The 16,593-nt window shown below is 43.8% G+C and overlaps 1 protein-coding gene across 2 annotated transcripts in view; it reads right to left on the reverse strand.

The window, feature by feature from the left end:
• Positions 1-16,293, reverse strand: part of fam110b (family with sequence similarity 110 member B) — a 78,854-nt gene extending 62,561 nt beyond the window's left edge. The window contains exons 1-2 of one of the 2 annotated variants that reach the window (XM_017706338.2): positions 16,190-16,286; positions 2,165-2,350 (exon numbers count right to left, since the gene is read on the reverse strand). The gene's annotated coding sequence lies outside the window, so the exon portion shown is untranslated. Of the gene's footprint in view, positions 1-2,164; positions 2,351-16,189 lie in introns of both variants that reach the window. The other variant, XM_017706337.2, reaches the window with a different exon arrangement.
• Positions 16,294-16,593: the final 300 nt, after the last annotated feature.

Below are 16,593 nucleotides of genomic sequence, written 5' to 3' on the forward strand. Positions count from 1 at the left end.
CTAAACCGCAGGCTCCATATGATAGCAATAGTTTGGCAAAAAATCTAATTTCACCCCGCCTTGCCTCAAAGGCAATCAGCCAAGACATGTCCGATGACAAAAGCTGGCTCTGAAAAGTCCTGCACTAGAGCTACGAGGATACATGAAGTGGACACACAATGCACCAGCACTACCGATTACAGTACTAACTGAATACTTAAACAATCACACTCGTCTCAAACTGTGCAGAGTTCTTCAGTAATCATCTAACAGCAAGTTAGATGTTCTTGAGATGTTCTATTCTTGAGATACAGAACTGTTCACAGTGGTGATGATAGGAACCAGACGTCCACCACTAAAAGCTCCTCACAAAACGTTCCTACATGAAATGGATATGAATTCAGACACTTTTTCTGCAATGGTTTTGAGAGGATTTTGGCCCAAAACATGTATTTCTTTGAAAATCCAAACATTCATTGCGGAGGGACACATGCAGGGTGCTTGAAAATACTTACTTCAGATTTTCACCATTTTGGATAGTAAATAAATTTTCACTTGGATAGTAAATAAAATGTCTGTGTTGTAGTCATGGTGACCCCTGGTTCCCATCACCACCACTGTAAAGAAACCATTCCACACCAAACCCACTCCGAATCACTGTTTACAGCTCACACTCAATTATGGAGAAACTTTGAAAATAATTGGTGGAATTTAGAGAGATGCACCAATACCACTTTTTCCCTGATCCTTAGATATACACTCACTGGCCACTTTATTAGATACACCTGTTCAATTGCTTGTTAACACAAAATCAGCCAATCACACGGCCACAACTCCTTGCATTTAGGCATGTAGAGGTGGTCAAGACAACTTGCTGAAGTGCAGACTGAGCATCAGAATGGGGGAAGAGAGGGGATTTAAGTGACTTTGAACGTGGCGTGGTTGTTGGTGCCAGACGGGCTGGTCTGAGTATTTCAGAAACTGCTGATCTACTGGGATTTTCACGCACAACCATCTCTAGGGTTTACAGAGAATGGTCCAACAAGGAGGAAATATCCAGTGAGCGGCAGTTGTGTGGACGAAAATGCCTTGTTGATGTGAGAGGTCAGAGGAGACCGGGCAGACTGGATCCAGATGATAGAAAGGCAACAGTAACTCAAATAACCAACCAAAATCTCTGAGGAATGTTTCCAACACCTTGTTGAAAGTATGACACCAAGAATTAAGGCAGTTCTGAAGGCAAAAGGGGGTCCAACCTTTTACTAGTGTACTAATAAAGTGGCTGGTGAGTGTATTTACCCATAAAAATAGTTTTAACATGCACATCAGATTTGAATACTCACATCTTGCTGTATGCAAATCAGTGCTAAGACTCTAGCATAACTGTGAGGCTACATGAGCTTTTAAATCAAAACTGAGTAAACAAAGTGTACCTAATAAAGTGGCCGGTGAGTGCACCTCTGCCTTCTATGCTGTAGACCGGGGTTCAATCCCCTGCCTGGACAAGCCCCCTACACCTAACCAATAGGAGTCCTTGGGCAAGACTCCTAACACCACCTTGGCGTACCTGTGTAAAATGATCAAATTCTAAGTTGCTCTGGATAGGACCATCAGCCAAATGCCGTAAATGTAAAATGTGAATTGAAAAGTTTGTATTTGTACAATTTCATTAAAATGCAGACAGGGGCACTTACAAGCTGTATAATGATAGGCGTTGGGGATACCGATACCCATGACTGATGCCACAGAACAATTTCCGTATCAGTGTCAGTTCCGTATGTTATCAGTATCAGTGCAACGCTAGTGGAAATTCCCCATTAATAGCTCCATAGCGATAAGTTAGGCAGGCAGTTAGCACCATGCTAATTAGCAAGGTTTAAGCTTGCATTGCTTGTTAGCTACACTAGCCTCACAGCTCCAGTGCTAAACCTAAACTTCTGACCCAAAGCACACCTCAACTGACCGTCTACGTTTGACAAAGAGGGAGAAAACAATCAAAGCAACCAAAACAAAGAATAAAAAAAATGCAAACTCTTGATATCGAAACAAATCTGATTACAGATCACGTCAGGTGCAGGTCAGGCACTTAGCGTACAGTGAGCTGATGAGACTGTAAAGCAGTAATCAGAGCGGAGTGAGAGTGAGTCATCTGTGCTGGAGATGGAGTGGAGGAGGAGTGTAGCACCTGAGCGGAGCTCCTGCAGGACCCTGCGGTGGAGCCATCTGCTGCAGGGCCTTCACACAGCCCAGCTACAGCAGGGCCTTCTGTCGACTAGTTCACGCTCTCAGCAGTCGGGCAGGGTTTTAATCCTCCTTCAGCTGACCCAGGGCGGGATCCGGCTCATTCCAAAAGAACACAGCGCCCAGGCTCCTGTAAACAAGCCCACACGGCTGCTGCAGTCAGTGCCAAACCAGGACATGTGCTCTTTAGAGACTGGACAATTACTTTTAGGGCTGCATTTTTGCAAATGGTGAATGCTTGATGCAGGTGAACTCTAGTAAACTCAATTAAAAAATGCTGCATAATTCAGCAGTTATGACACAGACAGAGTCATTCAGGGTGGTTTGGTGTGAAATGCTCTGTTCTAGAGAAACTCGTGTGGGTTCTCTGGTGGTTCTGGATAGTAAATAAATGTCTATATCTGTGTTGTAGTCATGGCGACCCCTGGTTCCCATCACCACCACCACATCTGAAAGACATCTGAATCATTTCACACCAAACCGCTCTGACCAATTGTTTACATCCCAAACACTAAATTCTGCAGAAATCTTGAAGATCAATGTCATTATGTTGATCAAAAAGGTCTGTTAGATCACACTGAAACTCATCAAAACACCCACAGAAACTCATCTGGAGCTGTGATTGGTCAGGATGCTGGCAGCACACAGTAAGAAACACTTTTTAATTTGAGGCTCATTTGCATATTACAGCTCCTGCACCAAAGACAGGTGACCCTCTGAAACCATACTCTGCACTCTCCACATCTTTTGGAAAACATCTCAAAGAGCTAATTCTGTTCAGCTAACAGACACCCAAGGGACCAACATGCAGAGAAAGGGAGACATGTTATGAACTCTTGGACTGACGGACGGCTGTGGCATCCGTGAGGATCGATCTCCCAACAATAGCGCCCGCACTTCGGCGACTATGCTGTCAGGAGCCCTAGCTTAGCTTTTAAACGTGGCATAGAAGGGAAAACCATATTTACTGGGTCACAGCTGAACAAGGAAAGTACGGTATGTGGAACCGACACACTGTGAACCTCAAACACCTGTCTCCTCCAGCAAATACAAAACCCCCATTTGCAGAACATGACAGTAAATCAGGCCATATTCAAAATCTTAAACGGTTACAATGTAATCTTGACTAATATTTACACCCCCAAAATTTACACACACCAGCCCAACTTCTAGCCCAGCAGGTATTATAAAGAAAGAAAGACAACAGAGAGCAATGCAACAGCAATGAAAATGGCAGACTGTGTGTAGAAATGTAGCACTCCAGGTCGTGAAGTGATGTCGGCACTTATCGTTCCCCTCCCAAGGAACTGAACCGTCAGCAGACTTAAGCTCATTTTTAAACGAGGCTGAAGATGGCCTCCTATTTGCCCGCTTCTTAATTGAATATTCTGTTCCACCTTAAATGCTACAGCTTATACAGGCACCAGCATGTAACTGCAGCACCACTTAAGGTGGAATGGAAAACTCATGAAACATCCTGGTGAATAGGAACTTCAGCTGCCACATCTTTAACCTCTTATTCTCCAGGGTATATTTGGGTTGTCCTGAATTTTTGTGACCAAATCATGAGAGAAATTATTCAGTAACTGCATGAAATAAATGTACATTTTAATTTTATTTTATTTTTTCGTAAAAGCCCCTCAAATGAACAGAACATGTGTTTTATGATCTACACACAAGCCAAAAATCTCAGACGCTCTTTGTGTTATATTATTAAAGTAATTTTTACAGAGCAGATCACTGAAGAGACGCCGTCTGTTTATAGTTTATAGCCCAGATTTGGGGAAAAACGGCTCGACTTTCAGTAGAAAAACAAACTGAGTTCAGCTTCTTTTATTATAAGGGTTTAAAATGACATCACCATCTATTTGACCGAAAAGAAGAGTTACAGCCTCACACGACGCCCAGCTTCTGAATGTAGCTTATGAAATATGAACGTTATGAAGAACATGACCAAGTGCGCTTTGGAACCACTGGTCATTCCAAAGAGTTGAAAGAGGATACCAGGATCCTGGACAACTTTAATTCAAAGTTGCTAGTCTCTCTGCTCATTTCACTTTGGACAGTGTCTCAAAGCTTGGAGAAAATCGAGCAGCTTCGCTCAGCGTTTGACCCTGAAGACACAGAGATGGAGTCCCACCTTTATTAACATCAAAACCCCCAATAGCAGCCTGTAAGCAGTCATGCTGTGGGACTTCTAGCTGAAGCAGATAGTCTTAAACTGAGAGCTTCACAGTGAGAGAACAGCTTTAACTAACTAGCATAGGTAAATAAGCTGGTCTTCATTCTGTTTATTTACACAAAAAAGGGAAAACAGCTCATTTCATTCTAGGGCCAAATCACAGGGCTGTGAATAGGTGTGTAAAACTGCATCTGGGTGTTCTTCCCCCTGACCAAAGTCACATACCTCTAACCCCTTAATAGGCCAGGGCCCACTGGCTGGGGCCCAGTGTTTTATTACACACTTCCATAACCTAAGAATACACACTTAAAACGCTTGGGTCTTCAAGGGTTCTTTAGCAAAGAAAGTGGTTTTATTTATAGTACTATGAACACTCAAAGACCCATTTGCATGATTCGTTGGGTCTCTGTGAGGTTAAATGGCTCTTCAGATTGATGTGTGTGAATATACTGTAGATGGTTTTTGAAAAGGGTTCTATATACTAGCACTACAGTGGGTTCTGATATTGTTAGAATATGAAGCCTTGTAACAAAAGAAGAACCCTTTTCGGAGCCTTGTAGAACCATATACAGCACATTCACCATCAATCTGAATTGCATTTGACCACACAGAGACACAACTAATCATGCAAATGGGTCTTTGAGTGTTCATAGTTCTATACAGAACCATTTACTTTGGTCAAGAACCTTTTTTAAGATTGTAGCTCAAGCAGTTTGTATTAGTGACCCTGTAGTTACTGTAAAATAAGCGTTGGTATGTAATCAGCCTGGGATTTTAAGGGGTTAAAGCGACAACAAATTTGTCCTATATGCTTTATTATGAGGCCCAAAGACCAGCAACCACGTAACTGCTTTAGTAACTGAAATTCTCTCTCAAAGGACTTGATTCTTTTGAAACCTGTTTTGCTATAAGCCCTCGAGTTACCAAAGAATGAGACTGTTTACCGCAGGTGGATTTGATAGACGGCTACATCTTCTCAGCTGAAAACACCCAGGGTGGTGTGCTTGACGATGCGGTGGTCTGCGAACCTCACTACACTACAATATTAAACCTCGACAAGGCTGACTGAACAGTGCCATAGCTCTGATTTATATCAAGAAACGCTCCAGACTGAACTCTACATCACCACTCTGACGCCTCACATCAGCTTTTATTGATCCGTTCTCTTAAAGCAGATTGTGTTTCTTTGTAGTCGTCAAGCTGGCAAAAAGTTTGTGGACAACTGCTGATTGAATTGAACTGAATTCAGAAGCATCAGCCAAGTGTGTTTGCACACTCCGCATTTACCCCATCCGTGCAGCGAAACGCCCACATACATGTACACTAGTGAACACACACACTAGGGGGCAGTCCAGGCACACTTGCCCAGAGCGGTGGGCAGCCCTATCCACGGCGCCCAGGGAGCAATTGGGGGTTAGGTGTCTTGCTCATGGGCACTTCAGTCATGGACTGTCAGCCAAAGGGATTGAACCAGCAACCATCCTGTCTCAGGCCTGGTTCCCAAACCTCCAGCCCATGACGGCCCCCAGTGTTTCTTCAAACATCCAATTTTCTTCAAAAAAACAATAGTGTTAAAAAGGAGATCGTCCTTTTCTTCAGTAATTGTCTCTGTTCTTCAGACAAGGCTTTATGCTAGATGGCTAGATGTGTTACTATACCTATGGCGTCAGCTCCTGCAAACAATGATTATGGGCCATTTTATTTCTTTTTTAAGGGGGAAAAAAAATTATAGTGGTAGTAGTGATGATGATGATGACCACAATAACACATATAATTTATACAGTGCACTTTCAGTTTAAGTGGATTACAGGAGATAAGCTAAATAAAAGACAGCAAAATAATACATTTGATACAGTAAAACCAATGATCAATAAAATACAGTGTCAGTAGGTTTTGTTTTAATGTATTGTTGCTGTCAGAAAAAAAAACTTGTATCTCCCAAAAGGCAAAACCTTCACATCCTTCACTTTTGATATAAGTTAATGGAGAAATTATGCATTCAAAGTCATTTTTGAGCATTTTTATTCGTCTATTCATCAGGCTTTATACTAGATGCTGGAACACTGCTGTGAGGATCTGATTGAGCATTAGAGAGGTCAGGTGAAGGCGGTCAGGTGAAGGCGGATGTTGGATGGTCAGTTCTGGATCACTCCAACTCATCCCAAAAGTACTGGATGGAGCTCCATCACTCCAGAGTACACAGTTCCACTACACTTACACAAACATCATACACTGATCAGGCATAACATTCTGACCACCTGTAGTCCATCTGTTTCTCTGATACTTTGTTACCCCCTTTTACCCTGTTCTTCAGTGGTCAGGACCCCCATGGATCGTCACAGAGCAGGTACTATTTGGGTGGTGGATCATTCTCAGCACTGCAGTAACACTGACGTGGTGGTGTGTTAGTGTGTGTTGTGCTGGTGTGAGTGGATCAGACACCGCAGTGCTGCTGGAGCTTTTAAACACTGTGTCCACTCACTGTCCACTCTATTAGACACTCCTACCTCGTCGGTCCACCTTGTAGATGTAAAGTCAGAGACGATAGCTCATCTGCTATTTGTGTTGGTCATCTTCTAGTCCTTCATCAGTGGACACAGGACGCTGCCCACAGGACGCTTGTGGTGTTTGTGGTGCTTGAGGTGTTTAAAAACTCCAGCAGCACAGCTGTGTCTGATCCACTCAGACCAGCGCAACACCACCACGTCAGAGTTACTGCAGTGCTGAGAATGACCCACCACCCAAATAGTACCTGCTCTGTGAGGGTCCATGGGGGTCCTGACCACTGAAGAACAGGGTAAAAGGGGGTAACAAAGTATCAGAGAAACAGATGGACTACAGTCTGTAACTGTAGAACTACAAAGTGCAGCTATACAGTAAGTGGAGCTGATCAAATGGACAATGAGCATAGAAACAAGGAGGTGGTCAGAATGTTATGCCTGATCGCTGTAAGTGCACTTCTGAGGGAAAAATAAAGTGCACAAAAAATGTAGCGTATGGGCCCTTTAATAAGGCCAAGACTACAAACCAACAAGACAACAAAGATTCTGCTTTCAGGACTTTAAATGGAGTTTATCTGAGCTATCCCGACAGCCCTCGTCTGAGAATACCATAAACAAACTGTTTGTATTCCACTTGTGCTCTCAGGGTCAGAGTTCACATAACAATCAATAACAACAACAATTTGAGTCGACAGCATCAGAGGAAGCTTCATTTCTTACGCATGAGCAGCAGCCGCAGCCCTGAGGATGCTCTGGGACTGACTGGTGGCACGTCTCTAACCCAAAGAAGAACACACACTCACCCCCACCACGTGTGGATACATTACAGAACCCTGCTGGGGGTCCGGCCATGCAGCTGCGTCCCCCCTTGATGTGAGGCATCAAGCAGATGGGCCTAAAGCAGGCCCCAGAGAATTACAGATCGCTGGCAACATGAAACCCCATCAACACCATTCAGCGTCCATCAGAAACACAATAACCACTCCACCACCAATTACACTATCCAGCCACACCACAGCTTACGGCCCGTCCATTCTGTTTAAAAAGGGGAGCTCCACCAATTTTTTAAAATTCTCTGCACAATTAAATGATTAACATCAGAGTCATTCAGAGCGGTTTGGTGTGAAACTCTCTGTTCTAGAGAAACTTACCGAGTCAGAACTGTTCACAGTTTTGGTGATGGGAACCAGACGTCCACCTCTAAAAGCTCCTCACAGAAAGTTCCTACATGAAATGGTTATGAATTCACTGCCTGATGATGGAGACGCTGTTTTATGACAGTTTTGAGAAGTTTTTGGCCTAAAACATATTTTTAAATCCATTCATGGTGAAGGGATACATACAGGGTGCTGTGAGGCAAAATAGTCCCCAGATAAAATGTACTGTTTTCAGATTTTCCACTATTTTACCCTCATCACTTTTCCATATAAAACTTTACATGTAGGTTCACTGGTGGTTTTGGATAGTAAATAAAATGTTTATATTTGTATTGTAGTCATGGACCCTGTCGGTCGGAGTCTCTATATTATACAGATTTTTTGAAAGCGGAATTTCACTTTAAGGTTTGCCTCGAGAGGCACTTCCCTCAACCATTTCACACCAAACCATTCTGAATGACTTGCATTTCAACTTGAATTAACTACTGAATTGTATATATTGCTGTCGCAACAAAATCTTGTATCTCCATTTTTGTTGTTTTCCCCGTTTTTCTTTTCTTTTACATAATTTGAAGTTACCTGCTGCTGTTTACTGTGGCCAATCTTCATGAAAGGACCACTAGAAATTGGCCAAATTGACTTGGAATAAAATCCTGTTAAACTGACTTACTTTAAAAGTAAGAATATAAACAAAAGTAAAATGAACAGCCCCCCCCCCCCCCCCCCCCCCCAGGCCACATTTTTAGGTGCCATTTTCCCCCAAATTGTTCAATTCAGCAGTAACTGTGTATTAAAAGGTGCAGAAGTGTATCTCTGTAGAGGGTGTGTTTACTTATTTATTCGCAGATCAACAACATGAAATTCGAAAAGGGCGGCTAAACTTTTTCACACCACTGTACATTTAATTCATTTATACTGAGAGTTCAAATCCCTGCAACGTCGTGACAAAAAAGTCGGTAACTAAACTCACAGTAGCTGCGATATTTTCAACAACGCTGATAAAACTGGGTTTTCAGTATGAGCTGGCCAGTCAGGCTCCTGTTCCCAGTCATCAGGTCCCGTTTCCAGCTGCTCTAAAATAAACTGCTGTCCACTCCCAGCAGGGAGATGCCCAGATTAGAGCGACTTTCTGCCCAGTGGTGAAACCACTAAAGCCCCCAGACCACCACCCCCACACCCACCCCACTGTAATACTGCAGCAAACTGGCTTTCACCACTCCAAATCCAGCAGCTCTGCCTTAGATCACAACATCCCTGACAAGCCCACTAGCTCAGATCCTGACCCCTGCCCTGTTTCTCCACTTCTTCCCCTCCTCCTTTTCTCTCTTTCCCATTGTTTTTGTCCTCAAATCCTCTTTTCCAGCTTTATATGATGTGACGCTTGCATGATGTAACAGGAATGCAAGAAAAATAATTAGAAGTTACATAAGAAAAATATTTTTTAAAAAAACAGGATTTTCATCATCATTCAATCGGTTAGTAGGTAGGTCAGTCAGTGGGTTGGTTAATGGATTGGTCAGTGGGGCAGTTAGCAGGTAGGTCAGTTGGTCAGTCACTAAGTCAGCCGGTAGATTGATCGTTTGGTTAGTCAGTCGGTCGGACGGATGGACGGACGCTTTATTGATCCCAAAGGAAATTTAGCAGGTAAGTAAGTCAGTCGATCACTTGGCAGCTCAGTCAATCAATCAGTAGGTAGGTCAGTCAAGGGGTTGGTTAGTGGATCAGTCAGTGGGTCAGTTAGCAGTTAGGTCAGTACTTACTTTGGTTTGTTGGTCAGTTGTTAAGTTGGTCAGTCAGTAGGTCAGTTGGTAGATTCATTATTTGGTTAGTCAGTAGGCACGTAGGTTGGTCAATCAGTTGGCAGTTCAGTCAATCAGTCAGTAGCTCAGTTGGTCGGTCAGTAGTTAAGTTGCTCAGTCAGTATGTCAGTTGTTAGACTGATCAATCGGTTAGTTAGTAGGTATGCAAGTCTGTCAGTCACTGGGTAGCTCAGTCGATCGGTCAGTAGATAGTGGGTCAGGGTGTTGGTCAGCGGACAGGACAGTGGTTCAGTCGGCAGGTGGGTGAGTGGCTCGGTTGTTCGGTCAGTTCAGTAGGGAAGTCTATCAGTAGGTCATGCGGTATGTAGACAGGAAGGTCAGCCTGTAGGCAGTCCCGTGGCTCAGAGGTAAGTCGGTAAGTAAGCTGGGTCAGTCAATAGGTAGGTTGGTTTTCTCAGCAGTGCTGCTGCAGTTTTTAAACACTGCGTCCACTCACTGTCCACTCTATTAGACACTCCTACCTTGTGGGTCCACCTTGTAGATGTAAAGTCAGAGACGACAGCTCATCTGCTGCTGCACAGTGTGTGTTGGTCATCCTCTAGTCCTTCATCATTTAAAAACTCCAGCAGCACTGCTGAGTCTGATCCACTCAGACCAGCGCAACACACACCAACACCGCCACCACCACGTCAGTGTTACTGCAATGCTGAGAATGATCCACCACCCAAACAGTACCTGCTCTGTGAGGGTCCATGGGGGTCCTGACCACTGAAGAACAGGGCAAGAGAGAAACAGATGGACTACAGTCTGTAGCTGTAGAACTACAAAGTGCAGCTATACAGTAAGTGGAGCTGATAAAATGGACAATGAGCAGAGAAACAAGGAGATGGTCACAATGTTATGCCTGACCGGTGTATATCTGCCAAATAAATGCTGCTTTGATATGTCATGTCTTTCTTGGTTTATTTACCTATCTATCCTGTTTTGAATCCTTTGCTCTCTCTGATTGACTGCTGTCCTACTGAACCTGCACTGACCCACAGTTTCACTCCTCCTCACGAAAGAAGGAACATTCATTTAATCAGACGCTTCATGGGTGAATCAGTGGATTTCACTCGCCTCACTGCGGACGAGTGGGAGTGTGTCTGCGAGCGACGGCGGCTGAGAGTGTTTACTGACTTACTCCTTCACTTTCATTATGAACAAACGCTTCCAGTGCAGGAACATCATTAATGTGGCTGTGACTGTTAGCACTACAGAACTGTGTGGGAGCTGATATACGTAAATGAGCTCTGTTCTGATTGGCTGCCCTGTGTTGAGCCTAGTTCAAAAAGCAGTCTGGGCTGAAACTGTCCTCATAACTTCAGTGTGAGTGGGCGTGGCTAAACTGTGATAGGCTGAATAGATGGATATAAGGAAGTGTGTTCGTGTTTGTGACATCACAGACACAGTAGACTCAAACTGGGCTGTTTTTGCGGTTTATCCTCCATACTGGGACTGCATGTTCACTGAGGAGTGAACAGTATGTTCTAAAGCTTTCAAGTGGTCAGGACCCCCATGGACCCTCACAGAGCAGGTACTATGTGGGTGGTGGGTCATTCTCAGCACTGCAGTAACACTGACGTGGTGGTGGTGTGTAGGTGTGTGTTGTGCTGGTCTGAGTGGATCAGACACAGCAGCGCTGCTGGAGTTTTTAAACACCTCAGTGTCACTGCTGGACTGAGAATAGTCCACCAACCAAAAATATCCAGCCAACAGCGTCCTGTGGGTAGCGTCCTGTGACCACTGATGAAGGACTAGAGGATGACCAACACAAACTGTGCAGCAGCAGATGAGCTATCGTCTCTGACTTTACATCTACAAGGTGAACTGACAAGGTAGGAGTGTCTAATAGAGTGGACAGTAAGTGTGTTAACTGTGAGTGTGTTATAATGGCCTGTTTGGAGAGAGCAGAACATGCTGGACAGAAAGCCGCCGTTGGCTGGATTTACCTGGGGTTATGCAATGGTGGGTTAGTGAACCACTCCTAAAGGGTCGAGGGATATTCCAGCAGGATTAATCACGTGAGTGCTTCATCTCATGACTCACCTTTCGCATCATAAGCAGAAAATATCCCAGACTTTCCACTTCTGAGCAACTCTGGCTGCCCTGACTGACCTGCTGGATTATAAACCATGATCCTGGAGGTCAGAGTGAGGTGGACAGCTAGAACACTGCCGCTGGACTGGGCATCTCATCTATATCAGTGTGCTGATAGGTGTCGCACAGCAGTATTGATTTTATTGACATAAACTGTGTGTATATGCTGCCTGCTGCTGTTTTGACAGAACAGGTCTATATAAAAAGCAGAACAGCACAGCCCTATCAAGACAAGCTGTGTCGCATTTCTTAGCATTTAGACTCATTAAGGGGGAAGTCCACTAATCTTTCAAAATCCTTGACTGGTTTGGTGGTGATGGGAAGCAGAGGTCACCATGACTACAACTAAAATACAGACATTTAATTTACTATCCGAAAACCACCAGTGAACCTACACGAGTCTTCTGAGTTTATATGGAATGTTGATGGCAAAACGGTCATGAATCTAGAAAAATGAGTTTTCTTTGGGGACTATTTTCCCTCATAACACTCTGCATGTATTCCTCCACTATGAATGGATTAAAACAAATGGATTCAAACACATTTTAGGCCAAAACATTATCATACAACTATCATAAGAACCACGTCTCAGACATCAAGCAGCATATATCTAACAATTTCATGTAATAACTTTTCTGAGGTGGACGTCTGGTTCCCATCACCACCACAGTGAACAGTTCTGACTCGGCAAGTTTCTCTAGAACTGAGCATTTCACACCAAACGACCCTGATCTCAATCATTTAATTGTGCAGAGAATTTGAAGAACTGGCAGAGCTCCCCTTTTAAACTGAATGGACGGCCCATAAGCTGTGGTGTGCCTGGACAGTGTAAGTGGTGGTGGAGAGATTATTTGGTCTGGGTGGAGTTCCCCTTTAAGATCATTAAACATGATCTTATTCTGTGATTAGAGAGAGAGATAGAGAGAGAGAGATAGAGATAGAGATATTCTATTCGTACTGCCCAGCCCTAGCCATGTTACTGATGCCTACACTGGACCGAGGCGGCTATGGGGCAGTCTGAGCCGGCGCAGCCCCTCAGGCCTCTCAGAGAGAATCTGTCTGACTGCATTTTCATCTGCTACCTCCAAACCGTGTTCATTTCCGCATGCTGCTTCTGCTTAAGTCATCATGGCATTCCTCCTATAATCACAGCTCCATATTCACATCCACACCAGCCCGCTGGAGCCGAGCCAGCAGCAACACAACCCACCAACTTAAAGCCACACTTTGGCTGAAAATCTCATTTTCAACGTTCCCTCTTATCTCAAAGGTCACTAATCAAATAGTCTTGACTCTGTGGTTTCTGACACTGTATGAAACTTTCATCACAAACATGGACTAAAGTACAGGCTTTGAGATGCTGCTTCTGTTTTTAGCTAAATTAATTACAGCTGCAACTGACAATTATGTTCACTGTCGATTAATCAATCAATTATTTTCTCGATTAATCAATTAGTTGTTTGGTGTTGATGTCCTCAAGTCTTTTTTTTGGTCCCCACCTCAAATATACTAAATAAACCACAAAATATTCAAATTTAAGTAGCAGGAATCAAAGAAATTGTACTTTTTTCCTTAATTGATTACCAAAAAAGTTAATTAGCAATTAATTTAATAGTCAACAACTAATCTCGATTAATCGATTGTTTCAGTTCTAATATTAATGCACTTCAGTCCATGTTGAGAGATAACAGTAAGCCATACTGTGTCAGAAAGCACAAAATCAAGTCTATTAGAGATGCTGAACACCTCCAAATGCTTTGAGACAAGTGTGTGATGATTTACACTGCATTCTATCTTAAATCAACACAGCACGAACCAGCCAGCTAACATTAGCACAATGAATGACTGAGTCACTGACTCATATCCTACACTGTACTGCATCTTATTTTTTCCAAGCAAAAAGTGACAATACATTTTTAACATTTCCAACTTTTTTTTTATTCCTTACAATCAAAACAGGCTGTTTTTATTACTGTATATAAACATATAGACAGATGTATATAAATGAGCTCTGTTCTGATTGGCTGCCCCGTGTTGTGCCACATTTGACAAGCAGTCCAGGCTGAAAGACTCCTTACAACCTCAGTGTGAGTGGGCGGGGCTGAACTGCCAGTGACCGAACAAGACTTGAGAGTCACTCATGCAAAAGTTTGAACTACCCGACTCAAATTACATGATTTTTATTTATTTTATTTTTTTTAAGTGATAATAATTCAATAAAATCGCATCCTCTACAGAGAACTTAAATAATAACTTTGGCTCATTTTAGGGCACAATTCCTATTTATTTGCTGAGTTTAACACACCGGGAAAACAAATAAATCATAAAATATAAAATGGCCCATAACTTCTGCGCCGGCCACATTTTAGGTCTCATCTTTTTTTACCCGGTTTGTTAAGCAAATAAACAGAAATATGCAATAAATGGTGCAGAAGTGAGTCTTTGCAGAAGATAGGAAACTTATTTACACTTAGAAAAAACAACAAAACATGGAATTTGACCAGGGGTGCCAAAACTTCTGCAAACTGTATCAGTTTTCATGAATTCACAAAAATAACGAATTAAAAATGGGCTGTTTCTGCAGCTTAGTCTCTCCAGTCCCTCTGGTGACAGCGTTAGCGCCCATGCAGATGTGACCTCATAAGGATGAGGACACCGTCCCAACCTTCCGAGCAGTGATTCCCAGCTTAGGAGGCACTTTCTTTGATCTTTACTAGTCAAGAGATCATTCAGAATCATGAGCCTTAGTTGAGTTTGCACAACGCTAGATTGCGCAATGCCAACTGTTGTACATAAGCTTCCATCACTTGTTAGCTACATTAGTGCCTAAACTAAGGAAGGACACCAAACGTGTCTTGGATGATGGACTACATTAGGAGTGAGGGGTGAACTGTATCCACTTCATTTCTAGCTGAACTCCCGCTTTAACGCTGCATGGCATGATTGGCTGCAGTGGAAATTGTTCTGACAGACTCAGACTCCAGCGGCCTAAACAAGGCACCGCAGTGATCGATGCCCTTCAGACATTTGAGGTAACCCACTCCGGCAAAGGAGAACACCATGGAGCACAATCGAACACACGGAAAACCTCAAAAAAACAGCCAGGCCTGACCTTTAACCTGCATTAACCAAGACATTTAACACCTGTTACTCAAGCCGGGCTACTAAACTGTGTTCGCCAATCCAAAAAGGGTGCGAACGTGGACTTATCTCTTGGACACTGCGGCCTAACCTCCCGTCTGACACCAGTTGCACCAAACGACAGACCAGGCGGATTGTGGGTATGGTTTTAGGCTTCAGGTTCTCATTTCATGTGCCTACCGCATGATCCCCCCCCTTTCAGCCGCCCTAATCCTAATACTGTGATATAACTCAAAAGCCTGTTGTGCTGAGCCGTGTGCCAGGCACCGACTCGCTGTAGGGAGGGAAAAACGCACGAGAAAGGGGTGTTTTTCCACGCTGCTCCCTTATTTTCCAAACACCTTCACCTCCTGCTACATGACTGCAGGACAGGTAGGCCTGCTTAGTTCACCTTATGTGCACCCAAGCAGGCAGACAAACCTTTATAAAGCCATTTAGAACCTCCCCAACCCCCTTTCCCTCCCGCTTTTCCTTCTTCGCCTCGCACAAAAAGAGGGAAAAAAAAGCATTCCTGCTGAAAAAGGAACCTGAATGTCATGTGAACAGGGAAGAGGGAACAGGGTGGTTCCTTAATTAATGTGAGCAGCTCTTTTAAACCTGGTGGTGGCATGTTATGGGCCTGTTTATGATGCTGAGAACCCAAAAGCAAAACAGCAACAGAAAAATCAATGCATTTGACATCTTCTCCTTGCCACACATTTGGAAGCATGACAGCAAGACACCTTTACCTTTGGCTGCAACTGCAACCAGACAGGACCAAATAAAACAAATAAACCAGCAAAAGCAGCAGCTGCTGCTGAATGAAGCCATGCATGACTGTAAGCACATACTGATGCAGCCCACCGCTCAGACTCTGTACTATAGTGACCGTGTAAACATGTACAGGAAAGAGGAAAAACAGCCAAGCAGCTGGCTTACATGTCCATGGCATTCGGGATGCCAGCAGCTGAACAATAGATGAGGGATGCTGAGCACACTGAGGTTACAGTGACTGGCTCAACTGGGCTTTTCCGCAGCTTTTAACACACGCAGTCGCCTCTGTCTGGACAAATTCGTCAAACCAAACGCTACAGCGGATTCATAACTTACCCCGGAGCTGAGACGGGGCTGGAAACGAGGATGCCGTGTAGTATTTTCTGGCCTTTGCCTGCCGACTTGCTCCCCACAGCCCAGTGTGTTGGGCTCCACTGACTGGCTTACTGAAAGCCTGCTGCATCGGGCGACTCCACGCTCCAGCGGCAGGGGGGTCACCGCGCCACACACAAAGCGCGAAACCTCGTTCACACAGATAATTTAGCTGGATTTCTGGTGTGTAAAGCTTTCAAGTTTTAATAGAGGTGAATTTTAGCTACTCTTCTCGTTTCTTAGAAATCATAAACTGGTGCGCCTCTGGAAATAAAAGGAGCCCCCCTACATGTGAAAATACTCAGGTCCGGTTTTTCTTAAAGAGCACCGGTCAGACCTTCCCCTGTTATCTGATGGGCAGTGTGTGC

Source organism: Pygocentrus nattereri, chromosome 17 (genome assembly GCF_015220715.1).
Source record: "Pygocentrus nattereri isolate fPygNat1 chromosome 17, fPygNat1.pri, whole genome shotgun sequence".
In the NCBI taxonomy this organism is placed as follows: Eukaryota; Metazoa; Chordata; class Actinopteri; order Characiformes; family Serrasalmidae; genus Pygocentrus; species Pygocentrus nattereri.